The sequence below is a fragment of the Scyliorhinus torazame genome, chromosome 12 (assembly GCF_047496885.1).
Source record: "Scyliorhinus torazame isolate Kashiwa2021f chromosome 12, sScyTor2.1, whole genome shotgun sequence".
NCBI lineage: Eukaryota > Metazoa > Chordata > Chondrichthyes > Carcharhiniformes > Scyliorhinidae > Scyliorhinus > Scyliorhinus torazame.
The window spans coordinates 181,467,259-181,482,356 of NC_092718.1; the positions used below are offsets into that span (position 1 = coordinate 181,467,259).

The following is a 15,098-nucleotide window of genomic DNA, read 5'->3' on the forward strand; positions in this document are numbered from 1 at the left end:
CTGGCGTCACCCGCGCATGCGTGGTTGCCGTCCTCTCCGAGACCGCCCCGCAAGAAGATGTCAGACGGATGTTGCGGGGCTGCGGAAGAAAAGAGGTCCTCCATCAGACAGGACGGCCCCATTTGAGGCCCCCCCGGTGCAGGATTCCCCCTCCCCCCACCCCCCCCCCCCCCGCAGGCCACCCCCCCCCAGCATTCCCGCGCTGTTCCCGCCGGCAGCGACCAGGTGTGGACGGCGCCAGGGGGGAACCTGCCGTTTTGGCCTGGCCGCTCGGCCCATCCGGGCCTGAGAATAGCAGGGGTGCCGGAGAATCGCCATTGTGTGTGTCTCGGGCGATTCTCCGGCCTGCGCCGCGCAGAACTCAACGGGGCCGATCTCGCCGCTTGGGAGGGCGTCGGACCGACGTCGCGGGAAAATTTGGCGACCTAGGCGATTCTCCCAACTGGTGCGGGAGTGAAGAATCCCGCCCCATAGGTGGGATTCTGTAGTTACCGACGCCGAAATCGCGATCAGCGATCGACAAGAGAATCATCGTTTGTGCTGAAATTGGGGGCGGCGCAGCTTTTGGGATGCCCCACCCCTCAAAAACGGCGTACTCACTCCGTATGGACGGCCTCAGGACATCACCTGAGGCCCTGATGCTCCGCCCCCGATGGGCCGAGTTCCCGACGGCATATGTCACTCAAGCTTTTTTTTTCATGGACCCCGCGTGACGGTTGCGGACTGAGTCCAGCGCCACCACTGTCAAGTGGCGCTTTGGCTTTGGCGAGGGCCGGGGGCACTGGTGGGGGGTGGTCCGGGGGTGGCGAGGAGGTTTACAGAGGGAGCAGTTTCTGGCAGGGCAGGTCAGCGCACGGCCAGTGCTGTGCGCATGAGTGGCCACGGACCCGGCAATTCTCCGATCGTATCCGCATGTAAAGCCGGGGGATTTACACTGCGCGGCTGCTAGTCCCACAGCGGACGGAGGATCGGCGCAGCTACTACGCCATTTTGTCTGGCGTAAAACGCCACTGTTCCCATGCCGCCGTCAGCACTTAGTCTGCAAATCGGAGAATCCAGCCTCAAACTTTCACTTCTATAACATTGCCCTCAACTCCGCACCTCTGCAGTTCATTTGCTGCTGACCTCCTCATCCATGCCTGTGTTACCTCCAGCTGTGACTATTCCAGTGGTGTCCTGATGTGCTCCCTAGTTCCCACTCTCTCCAAACTTTAGCTCACCCAACACACCTCATTAACCCTTCGCCCTGTGTTTGCTGACTTCAATTTTTAAATTCACATGCTTCTACTCAAATCCCTCATTGACCTCACCCCTCCCTATCTCTGGAATCATCTTCAGCTCCCCCCAAAAAACACCTGTGATCTTTGCAATCCTCCAACCTGGGCATCTGACACATCTCTGATTTTAACCATTTCACCATTGGCAACCGTGCTCTCAACCGCCAAGGCCCCAAACCCATTTCTGGAATTACCTCCCGAAACATCTCTACCTCTCTCTCTCTCTTTTTAAGACACTCCTTAAATCCTGCCTCTTTGACCAAGCTTTTGGTAATCTGTCTTTTTCTGAGTTACTAAGGCAGAACTCAGAGTGTGGACAGGGGTGAACCCCTAATCCAGCCCCTTGCCTGCTCCAAATACCAATTCAAAATCAAATTGAATCCAATTCATGGTCTCACAAGAGAGACATACCACATCTGAGCCAAAAGGCCAAGCAGGTACTACACTTGATTTTAGCCAAAAGGCCGAGAAGCTTTCTGTGGCTTAGTTTTGTTTGATTAAACCGCTGTGAGCTATGTTGGATTGTTTTGCCGCGTTAAAGGTCTTGTATACTATGATTCCTTGTTATTGTTGTTGGCTCTTTTCTGTTTTTGGAAAGGTCAGGGTTCAGATTTGTAACATTTTTCTTCTTTGGTACAAGTTTCCTCTCCACAAAGTTTTACATAAGAACATAAGAACTAGGAGCAGGAGTAGGCCACCTGGCCCTTCGAGCCTGCTCTGTCATTCAATGAGATCATGGCTGATCTTTTGTGGACTCAGCTCCACTTTCCGGCCCGAACACCATAACCCTTTATTCCTTTATTCTCCAGAAAACTATCTATCTTTATCTTGAAAACATTTAACGAAGGAGCCTGAACTGCTTCACTGGGCAGGGAATTCCATAGATTCACAACCCTTTGGGTGAAGATGTTCCTCCTAAGCTCAGTCCTAAGTCCACTTCCCCTTATTTTGAGGCTATGCCCCCTGGTTCTGCTTTCACCCGCCAGTGGAAACAACCTGCCGCATTTATCCTATCTATTCCCTTCATAATTTTATATGTTTCTATAAGATCCCCCGCATCCTTCTAAATTCCAACGAGTACAGTCCCAGTCTACTCAACCTCTCCTCATACCCCAACCCCCTCAGCCCTGGGATTAACCTACTGAATCTCCTCTGCACACCCTCCAACGCCAGTACGTCCTTTCTCAGGTAAGGAGACCAAAACTGAGCACAATATTCCAGGTATGGCCTCATTATCACCTTATACAGTTGCAGCATAACTTCCCTCATCATAAACTCCATCCCTCTAGCAATGAAGGACAAAACTTCATTCGCCTTCTTAATCACCTGTTGGACCTGTAAACCAACTTTTTGCGACTTATGCACTAGCATACCCAGGTCTCTCTGCACCTCGGCATGTTTTAATATTTTATCATTTAATTAATAATCCTTTTTGCTGTTATTCCTACCAAAATGGATAACCTCACATTTGTAAACACTGTATTCCATCTGCCAGACCCGAACCCATTCACTTAACCTATCCAAATCCCTCTGCAGACTTCCAGTATACTCTGCACTTTTTGCTTCACCACTCATCTTAATGTCGTCCGCAAACTTGGACACATTGAACTTGGTCCCCAACTCCAAATCATCAGTGTAAATTTGAACAATTGTGGGCCCAACACTGATCCCTGAGGGACACCACTAGCTACTGATTGTCAACCAGAGAAACACACATTAATCCCGACTCTTTGCTTTCTATTAATTAAACAATCCTCTATCCAGGCTACTATTTTACCCTTAACACAATGCATTTTTATCTTATGCAGCAACCTTTTGTGTGGCACCTTGTCAAAAGCTTTCTGGAAATCCAGATATACCACAACCATTGGCTCCCCGTTATCTGCCGCACTGGTAATGTCCTCAAAAAATTCCACTAAATTAGTTAGGCACGACCTGCCCTTTATAAACCCATGCTGCATCTGTCCAATGGAACAATTCCATCCAGATCACATCACTATTTCTTCCTTGATGATAGATTCCCTACTACCAAAGTTAAGCTAACTGGCCTATAATTACCCGCTTTCTGCCTACCTCTTTTTTAAAATAGTGGTGTCATGTTTGCTAATTTCCAATCCGCCAGGACCACCCCAGAGTCTAGTGAATTTTGGTAAATTATCACAAGTGCATTTGCAATTTCTCTAGCCATCTGTTTTAGCACTCTGGGATGCATTCCATCAGGGCCAGGAGACTTGTCTACCTTTAGCCCCATTAGCTTGCCCATCACTTCCTCCTTAGTGATAACATTCATCTCAAGGTCCTCACCTGTCATAGCCTCATTTCCATCAGTCACTGGCATGTTATTTGTGTCTTCCACTGTGAAGACCGGCCCAAAAAACCTGTTCAGTCCCTCAGCCATTTCCTCATCTCCCATTATTACATCTCCGATCTCATCCTCTAAAGGACCAATATTTACCTTATCCACTCTTTTTTGTTTTATAGATTTGTAGAAACTTTTACTATCTGGTTTTATATTCTGAGCAGGTTGACTCTCATAATCTATCTTACTCTTCTTTGTAGCTTTTTTAGTAGTTTTTTGTTGCCCCCTAAAGATTTCCCGATCCTCGAGTCTCCCACTAATATTTGCCACATTGTATGCTTTTTCCTTCAATTTGACACTCTCCCTTATTTCCTTTGATATCCACGGTCGATTTTCCCTCTTTCTACCGTCCTTCCTTTTTGTTGGTATAAACTTTTGCTGAGCACTGTGAAAAGTCACTTGGAAGGTTCTCCACTGTTCCTCAACTGTTTCACCATAAAGTCGTGCTCCCAGTCTACCTTAGCTAGTGTATCTCTCATCCCATTGTAATCTCTTTTGTTTAAGCACGAAACACGAATGTTTGATTTTACCTTCTCACTCTCCATCTATATTTTAAATTCCGCCATATTGTGATCGCTCCTACCGAGAGGATGCCTAACTATGAGATCATTAATCAATCCTGTCTCATTACACAGGGCCAGATCTAGGACCACTCGTTCCCTTGTACTGTTCGAGGAAACTATCACGGATACATTCTATAAACTCCTCCTCAAGGCTGCCTTGACCGACCCAGTTAAACCAATCGACAAGTCGATTAAAATCCCCTATGATAACTGCTGTACCATTTCTACATGCATCAGATATTTCTTTGTTTATTGTCAGCCCCACTGTAATGTTACTACTTGGTGGCTTATAGGCTACTTATGGATTCAATCTTATCCTCCATAGCACCGATATCATCCCTCACTACTGCCAGGATGTCATCCTTAAATAACAGAGCTACACCACCTCCCTTACCATCCACTCTGTCCTTCCGAATAATTTGATACCCTTGGATATTTAGCTCCTAGGTGTGACCATCCTTTAACCATGTTTCAGTAATGGCCACTAAATCATAGTCATTTACAATGATTTGCTCCATCAACTCATTTACCTTATTTCAAATACTATGAGCATTCAGGTAAAGTACCCTTATGTTGGCTTTTATACCTCCGTTTTGAATCTTAACACCTCTATCAGTAACCTCTCCTAAGTTATTTTTCCTTTTAACTTTTCTCCTAATTTTCCCTGTCGTTGAACCCATATCTTGAGGTAACAACTTGCCGCATCGCTTTCCATTTTTGTTTTTACTTCCCATTTTATTACTTTTGGTATTACTGGGCCTATTCACTGAGCCCTCAGTCATTGTACCCTGCACTGTGGCCCTTTTTGAGTTTTGACTCTGGCTTCTCTCCCTTACACTTTCTCCCTTACTGCCTTTTGTTTCTGTCCCCGTTTTACTACCCTCCGACTTCCTGCAACAGATTACATCCCCCTGCTACATTAGTTTAAACCCTCCCCAACAGCACTAGCAATCACCTACCCCAGGACATTGGTTCCAGTCCTGCCCAGGTGCAGATCGTCTGGTTTGTACTGGTCCCACCTTCCCCAGAACCGGTTCTAATGCTCCAGGAATTTGAATCCCTCCCTCTTGCACCATCTCTCGAGCCACGCATTCATACCATCTATCCTGACATTCCTACTCTGCGTAGCTCATGGCACTGGTAGCAATCCTGAGATTACCTCTTTTGAGGTCCTACTTTTTAGTTTAAATTCTAACTCCCTGAATTCAACTTGTAGGACCTCATCTCGTTTTTTTACCTATATTATTGGTACCTATATGCACCACGACAGCTGGCTGTTCACCCTCACCCCCCCCCCCCCCCCACAGAATATCCTGCAGCCGCTCCAAGACATCCTTGACCCTTGCAACATACCATCCTGGAGTCTCGATTATGTCTGCAGAAAAGTCTGTCTATTCCCCTTACAATTGAGTCCCCCATCACCATAGCCCTGACATTCTGCTTCCTGCCCTCCTGCACAGCAGAGCCAGCTATGGTGCCATGAACCTGGCTGCTGCTGCTTTCCCCTGGTGAGCCCTCAACATTATCCAAAGCAGTATATCTGTTTTGCAGGGAGATGACCGCAGGGGACACCTGCACTGCCTTCTTACTCTTGCTCTGTCTTTTGGTCACCCATTTTCTACCTCCCTCAGTAATGTTCACCTGTGGTGTGACCAACTCGGCGAACATGCTATCCACGACGTCCTCAGCATCGCGGATGCTCCAAAGTGAGTCCACCCGCAGCTCCATAGCCGTCAAGCAGTACCTGCAGTTGGACACACTTCTTGCACGTGAAGGAGCCACGGTCAGTGGACGCCTCTCTGAGCTCCCACATCGCACACGAGGGACATGACACGGGTCTGGGATCTCATGCCATGTCTTAAACTTTAGGTTAACTTATACAACTACAATTCCAAAAAACAAAAGACAAAATAAATAAATATACAAATGAAAAGAAAAACTACTTACCAGTCACTTATCAGGGATAAAAAGCACCTCCTCCCCACCCAGCTTCGAATTCCCACCTAGCTTCAAATAGCTTATAGCTTTAGGAAGCCGGCCGACTCCGGAATCGCGAATCACGATTGGACAGAGAATTGGTTTTAACGGCAAAACCGTGGCTGGCGCCGGGATCACGCCAAATCGTGATACTCCAGTGCCTAGATATCGGCACTGTGTTATGTTATTGCGAGTAACATAAGCTGCCACTTGACGTAGGCTCTGCTGAAAGATGCTCCAGACTCGGAGATAAGTTTAACGTATTTATTGAACGATTAACAATGCTATTAAATGAGTTTGACACTCTACTAATCTGCCTCTAGTAACTCAGTCTATTCTGCTAACGATATTAGCTTTCTCTCGACCATGTGCTAGGGTGTGATGGTGCTGATAATCAACCCTGTCCTGCTCTCTTGATTTCTGCCAGTGGAAGAGGCAGAGCCTGTGTGCCTTGTCCTTTTTATATGGGTCGTGTAGTGCCCCCTTGTGGTAATGCCACCTCTGGGTGTTCCGATTACCCATTGGTTGTGTCCTGTTCTAATGACCCATTTGGCAGCACGGTAGCATAGTGATTAGCACAATTGCTTCACAGCTCCAGGGTCCCAGGTTCGATTCCCGTCTTGGGTCACTGTCTGTGTGGAGTCTGCACGTTCTCCCGGTGTGTGCGTGGGTTTCCTCCGGGTGCTCCGGTTTCCTCCCACAGTCCAAAGATGTGCTTGTTAGGTGGATTGGCCATGCTAAAATTGCTCGTAGTGTCCAAAAATTGCCCTTAGTGTTGGGTGGGGTACTGGGTTATGAGGATAGGGAGGAGGTGTGCGGTTGGGTAGGGTGCTCTTTCCAATAGCCGGTGCAGACTCGATGGGCCAAATGGCCTCCACTGTAAATTCTATGAATCTATGGTTGCCTGTCTGCATGTCATGACCTCTCTGGTGCTCCCTCTAGTGGTTATTTAGTTGTAGTGTATTTACATTAACCCCTTGTGTATATACAGTGATGCATATCACTATACCACCGACCACCAATAACCCCACTGACTGCCAAGACCTCTGGCCGTGCAGCAGAAGGCTACTGCTAATAGGGAGATCTCCTCCGAGGTGGCCTCATGGGAGACTGGAGAGGGGGCACCTGGGATGGGTCGGTGCCGTCGGCTGGAGGATGGACGTGTGGTTAGTGGGAGGGATGGGTCAGTCAGTAAGGCAACAACAACTCACAGGTTGCCCGGGTGGAGCCCAGTGGTTCCTCACCTCTGCGGCATCCGCCAGCCTCACCGCTGGTGACTGTCCTGTCCTCGGCCACACCAGTCACCTCTAGGGCCCAGTCCTTGAAGGTTGAGAGGATTCTGAAGTCCGGCATACCACTGCCAGTTTGGGCCCTCTCCTGGCGATTGTGGGAGAGCTTTTCCTGAGGAGACACAGTGAGGGCATCGGTAGTCACATGTGTGGTTCACAGTGGCAGGAGGGGGGGTGGGACGAAAAGGTTGGGAGGGTTGAAGGGGGAAGGAGGGTTGGGGGTCACATGGAGAGTTGGGACGATGGATGCTCGTGTGGGGACGGAAAGGTCTCGGTGGGGCGGGCTGCATTGGTGCCTACTCACTCGTGCTGCCCGGTGTAGGTCGTTGACCTTTTTCCTGCCCTGAAGACCAGTCCTCCTGATTACACTCCCTGAGCTCACTGCCGCCGCCACCTCGTCCTAGGCAGTACTGGCTGCCCTATGGCTGACCCTCCTGGACCCTTGGGGGAACTGGACATCCCTCCTGGCTTCCACAGCGTCAAGCAGCCTTCCCAGGTCTGTGTCCACGGATCTTGGGACCGGTCTCCTGGGTGCCATTGTTGCGAGCAGGCTGGGATTGGCTGAGCAAGTTCTGCTTAAGTGCGGCTCAACCTTGTTAGCGGGGTTTGGTGAGCACGGTGCCGGTGAATCAGCTGGCGAGTCTTCATTTGCTGCAAGAAGCTCGTGAGGCCTCGTTAAGTGGACCAATTAACATTGAATAGCCGAGCACTGGGAAGCTCTCAGCAATATCCGCTCGCTACACCACTGAGACATTTTTTCGGAGAATTGCGCCCTTAGTCTCAGGAACGGAGAATCACGCTGCATGTCTTCTCAATTTCTAACAGAAATTTTGGGTATAAAGTAATAACTTTTTTATTCACTGAATAGTAGCCTCCGTTCTTAGTTTTAAACACATCTTTTTTTGTTGTTCTCCAGCCCCAATATCTATTGCCTATACGAAAACTGAGGTGAAGAGCAAGGTTTTCTGCTTTTGCATTTGCTAGAGTTACCAAATCATTGAGGATTACTCTGCAATCCCAGGAATTGAAGATTTGTCTCTCTACACCTTGGGAGAAAAATCATTGAGCCATTAAAAATTGTGTTTTTTAAATTTCCTATTCTTCAATTTGATGTAAACCTTGTGCACGTGCAGTGGCAAATCCACCAAATCCACCATGAAATATAAATGGCATCAGTCCACAGATTTGGCTCTCGGATAAAGGCCAGAGCAGTCGTACACAAGTCATCCCAGTCAGGCCATCAATTCTTATTGAGATATTGTGTGGGAAAAGGTTTACCATTTCTTCCCCTGTGTTTCAACTTTTTTTCAACCTATACCAGACACATTTAATCACAGGAAACAATAGAAACATGAATGAAAAATAACACTTGGACAAATCTCTCAAAATCCAAACAACTGCTCCATCCTACCTAATTTATGTTGTGCCTTCAGGGATCTGAAAGCAATGTGCCAAATGCTTTTCTATTTAATGCCTGCCCTGAGCATTTTGATACAATTATGTTTACATTTACATAAAAAAACAGAGTTGGCACTAGAAAGTATTGATGGCAGATGCATTCTGAGGTATCAACCCTCCAATGATTTAGCTACAAACCTTTCTAAGTGAGTATATTTAATTTCTCCCAGTCGTTTATTAACACAGCATTTCCCAGCAAATATAACATGCAAGAATGAAATGTTTCTGTCAGAGGATTATAGTTATCACCAAAAACAAGAAGAAATGCTTTCCTGAACATAAAAACATGGAATTAGAGGAGCAGTGGTAGGCCCTCCGCACCTACTCCATCATTCAGTATGCTCAGTACTGATCCTCTAACTCAAGGCCACATGCCCGTGTTCACCCCGTACAACTTGACATATTTAGAGTCATGGGGCGGGATTCTCTAAACCCGCGGCACAGTGTCGACGCCGTCGTAAACGCCGTCGCATTTTACGACGGTGTGAACGGGCCGCTGCCAGGTCTAATTCTGGCCCCTACAGGGGTCCAGCACGGCACTGGAGTGGTTCACGCCGCTGCAGCTGCCGATCCCGACATGAACTGTGCGCCGCAGGTTCCGCGCATGCGCAGTGGCGCCGGCGCCAACGCGCACATGCACAGTGGCACCAGCGCCAATGCCCACATGCGCAGTGACCTCCTTCAACGCGCCGACCCCGACGCAGCATGGCGCAGGGCTACAGGGGCCTGCGCGTAGGAAAGGAGGCCCCCAGCTAGAGAGGCTGGCCCACCTCTCATCCTCCTCCGCTCCAAAGAGAAAAGCCCAAGCTCCCTCAAACGTTCCTCATAAGACCTATCCTGCAAACCAGGCAGCATCCTGGTAAATCTCCTTTGCACCCTTTCCAATGCTTCCACACCCTTCCTATAATGAGGTGACCAGAACTGCACATACTGTTGGCTCCATTTTCTGCTCCCATTGTATGTTACGTTGTGCAGGGCTCAATGCATCAAAAGGATACTGCACTCCGTGACCTGAAATAACCTTGTGCTGTCAAGATGCAGCAAACATTACCCAGTAATATAGGAACAGCAGCAGGTTGTTCAGTCTCTTAAGGTTGTTCTGCCATTCTGTTAGATTGTAGTTGATGCAAGCCTCAACTTGGTGCTAACAAAAATTGATTGAGCACATTGATTTTCTGCTCTATTATGACTCTATTGTTTTCATGGCTAACATTTAACATTGTTGAGCCAAAGTGTAAAAATATGTCATATGCCATTTATACAGAGGATACCTGGTGTCAGACGGGATCTGCTCATACTCATCAAACAGTGGAGTGGTGGTATATGATCAGCGAATGTGAGCGTGTATCATGGCAGCTTCCAGAGAACCAGAAACATACTTGCCCTGTGGCCGCATGTGTGCAATCAATGACTGCCTGAATTCTGGGCGGACGGTACAAATCGAAGCAAACCTCACAGCTCTTTCCTGTCAGCACAAAGTGTCCATGGAGAACTTGATATATTCATTAGCCTTGACTAAACGTGCATCCGCTACTTGTTTAACACAAGTCTATTATTCTCTTTAAATGTGATCATCTGCCAGTGCTTGACAATACATCTAGGTCAAGAAACTCCCTTGGCATGATTGTATTCTGCATCAGCGTTCCTCATTCATTGTCTCAACTGTTAGCTTATAAAGCAGAACTCATCTTGAAAAAGCTTTTGCCCTTTACGTATGGCAGCATCCAATCGTCTGCAAAGCTGCTTCTCTCGTGCCAGAAGCAATTGGGAGAGCAGTGAGAAAACTCACAAAATCTTGACATTGACAAATTTAGCTTGCCACTGGTCTGCTGCCAATTCTCCAGGAAATTACTTCGGAATATTTGCTTATGCACTTTCACTGCTGCAGTTTAGTACGGCAGCTGATGTTCCAACCAACCAAACAAATCCAGCATGAAGGTCACTTTGCTCTCAGTGACTGTCATTCTTTTATACCCACTCCACATTTACTTGTAAGAAGCAGTACAGCAGAGTGAGAGGATATTTATTTATTTATTCACCTCTTTGGTTGTTTTACACAGGCACATTAAAGCCTCGGGGTAACTTTTACAAGTTGCTGCAGCTGGTCTGTCCACTGGCAACACCGTTTTGGATATTCAAACAGTGCTGCTTATGATTCGTGGAAAATTTTGGGCATGTCCAAGTGCAAAATTCCCCAGTATGTGTTTCCATGGCAATCATTCTTTTCTACTGAAAGCTGCAGCTTTATCTACAGATTTTGGGCGGGATTCTCTGGTCGCCGATACCAAAATCGCGTCCGGTTATTGGCTGGAGAATCCCCGTTTGCGCCAGTGCCGCTTTTTTGATGCGCCGCCCCTTTACACCGCACCCCATCGGGACGGCCTCAGGGCGTCACCTGTGGGCGTCCCCGATGCTCCACCCGCAATGTGCCGAGTTGCCGATGGCGTGGAACACTTGTCCTTCTTGTTTTCATGGACCCCCGCGTAGCGGCTGCGGACTGGGTCCGCCACTGTCGGGGGGGGGGGGAGCCGTTCCGCAGGCAGGAGGGGCTTTGGCAGGGGCTAAGAGCACTGGTAGGGGGTGGTGAGGCCGGTTACACGGGGGCAGTTTCTGGCAGGCCCGGTCCGCACGCGGTCGGCGCCACGTTGCCCGCACGGCCGCTGCAGGATTGACGCGATGCGAATGCCCGGCCATGGACCCGGCAATTTTCTGGCCATATCCACAGGTAAAGCCAGGGAATTTATGCTGCGTGGCTGCTAGCACCCCCCCCCCCCCCCCCCTCCCACCGAACGGAGGATCAGGCCAGCCTTTGCGCCATTTTTGCTGGCGTAAAACGCCACTGTTCCCACACTGGCACCAGCACTTAGTCTGCAAATCGGAGAATGCAGCCCTTAAGTCAGATTCAAGTCGACATAAGAATTTGATTTAATCGTGATTAATTACAGGTAACCAATTGTTTTGCTTCCCTATTTTACATCAAAATTAGCTTGGCACAACGTTAGAAAACAGAAACCCAAACATGATGCTTTTATAATTATAAGACCATCAAATTGATGGTGCAATCAAGAAAGAGTGTGCCTAATTGTTAGGATGGTAATTAGAAGGTTAAGCAGAGTATCACCTAGAAATTAATGGTGCTGTATTATCATCTAAACACTCAGCAGCTTTGTATAAAATTAAAATGAATAGGTTGATTCCTTTAAGTTAATGGAAAAAATCATTTTCATTTCTGAGATGTTATTACAGACATTATTCTCGGGTTTGGAAGTTACAGGTAATTCCCTCGTGCAAACTCCTTCTCCATACAAGCCTTTACTCTCTCAATATCTAGAGAATTTGTAGCATGCTGAGAGGATCCCTGTCACTATATTTCAGCTCACTGGTTATATGATGTTCCCTCATGTGATCATCTCCACTTTGAAAGCCACAGTGGAATGAACAGTACACTAGACTGTGGCTTAGGATATAAACTGCCAAATTGATTCATTTCACAATAAATGGGTAAGCAAACTGGAGGAATGACAGACTGTAGATGTGTAGTAGTTACAGGCTTTAATATCCCTCCCAGAAGACAGGAACATAACAATCTTGTCTGCACTGGGGAACTGGGAGCCTAATTTCCTTTGTTGGTTGTTCTGCCTCCTCCTTCCTTCTTGCGGGTAATCTCTATCTCCCTTTCTTAGCTTCACTATTTCTCCCTATCTTTGGAATGGGAATTTCAAAATATCTATTGTGTATATATGCTGCAGAATGTAGTTCGCTGATCCTAGGATTAAACATTCTTCTGATCAAGGACAGCAAATGTCTGACACTTTAAGCAAACAAATGCCACGTGCACACTTTGCATATACAGGATATGCCACATCATACATGCTTTGTGTACGATCAGTCTAGCACCTGAACCTGCCATTACTATACTCCTAGACCTGGATTTTCATAGGGACCAGAGAGTTAGCAATTCCTGGCTCAGCAAACCCAACTCGCAATAAAGTCCTCCAGAAGTTGGGATTTTGATTCCAGGTTGGCAGGGTTCGCTGGCAGTTCAGACCGTCGGAGGCTGCGAGGTGGGGAGGTGGGCTGGATCTGGGAGGTTGTCTGTGCTCAGGCACTGTGTCCAAGATGTTTGTTAAAAACAATAGTCCTAAAAACACCCATCCAGCCCTCACCATCACATCTCCTTACCCCATCGCACAATTCCTATGCCACCTAATGCCATTCCAGCACCACCATTGGGCTCTCCTACTCTCCATGCCAACCTCTGTCATTCTGCCCACTCCTATGGCCACTCATACCCTCCATAGCTACCTATGCCACCCTGCCACCACCATGGCCTGATTTAGCCTACCTGCCTAGTCCCAAGGCCAACCTAGTGCCAACTCATGCCAACCCTTGACCCCAACCTTCACCCTTTGTCCTTACACCTACCATGCAAACCCATTCAGTATCCAGCATGGGCATACTTCATATTCATATTCTGATATTAAATAAAATAAGGTCCTAAGAGTCTACTGAAAATTTCACTTTTTTAAAAAAAACTCATTCATAAAAACCTATTCACATTTATATTCCTTCAGCTACATCCTTATAAAAACAAATAGTTCATTCAAATGCTTAGACCTTATAAAACCAAACATTGGAATGCATAGTACAACTTCAAAGAGTTTATAAAAACTTGGAGCTGTCAATCACACTGTAAAATGAAAGGCACCCTAATGTGATAATGGAAAATTGTGAATGCAATAATGGTCACCCTTAGGCTTATGTCAAGAGACATTCGGCAGAGGCAATGGCCCAGCGCTATGGCTACTGGGATAGTAATTCTATGAATTCCATTAAGAAAATCTGGAGCTAGAAGTCTAGGGTGGCAAGATGGTGCAGTGGTTAACACTGCTGACTCACAGCGTCGAGGTTCGATCGGAGACCCGGGTCACTGTCCGTGTAGAGTTTGCACATTCTCCACATGTCTGCGTGGGTCTCACCCCACAACCCAAAGAGGAGCAGCAGAGGACTAAATTGCCCCTTAATTGCGGCACGGTAGCGCAGGGCTAAAGAACTGGCTTTTACAGCAGACCAAAGCAGGCCAGCAGCACGGTTCAATTCCCGTACCAGCATCCCCGAACAGGCGCCGGAATGTGGTGACTAGGGGCTTTTCACAGTAACTTAATTTGAAGCCTACTTGTGACAATAAGCGATTTTCATTTTCATTTCATTTCACAGCAGGGTCCCAGGTTTGATTCCCGGCTTGGGTCACTGTCTGTGCGGAGTCTGCACGTTCTCCCCGTGTCTGCGTGTGATTCCTCCGGGTGCTCCTGTTTACTCCCTCAAGCCCCGAAAGATGTGCTGTTAGATAATTTGAACATTCTGAATTCTCCCTCTGTGTACCCGAACATGTGGCGGAATGTGACGACTAGAGGCTTTTCACAGTACTCTCATTGCAGTGTTAATGTAAGCCTACTTATGACAATAAAGGTTATTACCTTTGTTATTTCAAGACAGCCCAACTTTAACAAAACTGACCTCACTGGGAAACACCAAACTCTGGAGGGGTCATTGAACCTGTATACACATTTATTTAACTTCCACAGAGTACCCTTTCTGTGTTTGTACCTCTTTACGTGGACAAAGAAAAAATTTTCTTTCAAGATGATGCCCCTCTAAAAAAGCATCTTTCATATCTATCGACTTGTATTCCCAAGCATTTGTGGCTAACAAAGTCAAGAAGGTATTCATATAAGCTCCCCTGCCATATGTGAATCTAACTGTACATCTTGGTTACCCGGGTTTTCTTCAAAACCTTCTGCTACCAGCCTGGTTTTGGCCTCATATGTTCCACCAGGAAGCACCTTTTCTGTGCACATCCATCTAAGAGATAAAGGTCTTTGTTCCCTATCCGGAACCTCCATGTACATCCCAAATTCTTTCCAAATTTGCAGTCCTTGCTGTTTTGCATCTTTTATTAATTTATCATCTAATTTGTAGGAAGCCACGAAGAACACTCATTCATATGGACTTCTGCTCCTTCTAGCACTCCTAGTCTGTACCATATTTCTTGACCTTGTTGAGGTATGCCTTCTTTCCTGCCTCATATATCATTTCAGATTGCTACTGCATGATCTGCCCCTCCTATTATGAGATGTTCTTTCAACAGTTCTTGATCTATCCTATGGGCATGTTC

General features: G+C 47.1%; 1 pseudogene; it reads right to left on the reverse strand.

The window, feature by feature from the left end:
• Positions 1-1,547: 1,547 nt before the first annotated feature.
• LOC140387563 (U2 spliceosomal RNA) lies at positions 1,548-1,753 on the reverse strand (annotated as a pseudogene).
• Between the last annotated feature and the right edge of the window lie 13,345 nt (positions 1,754-15,098).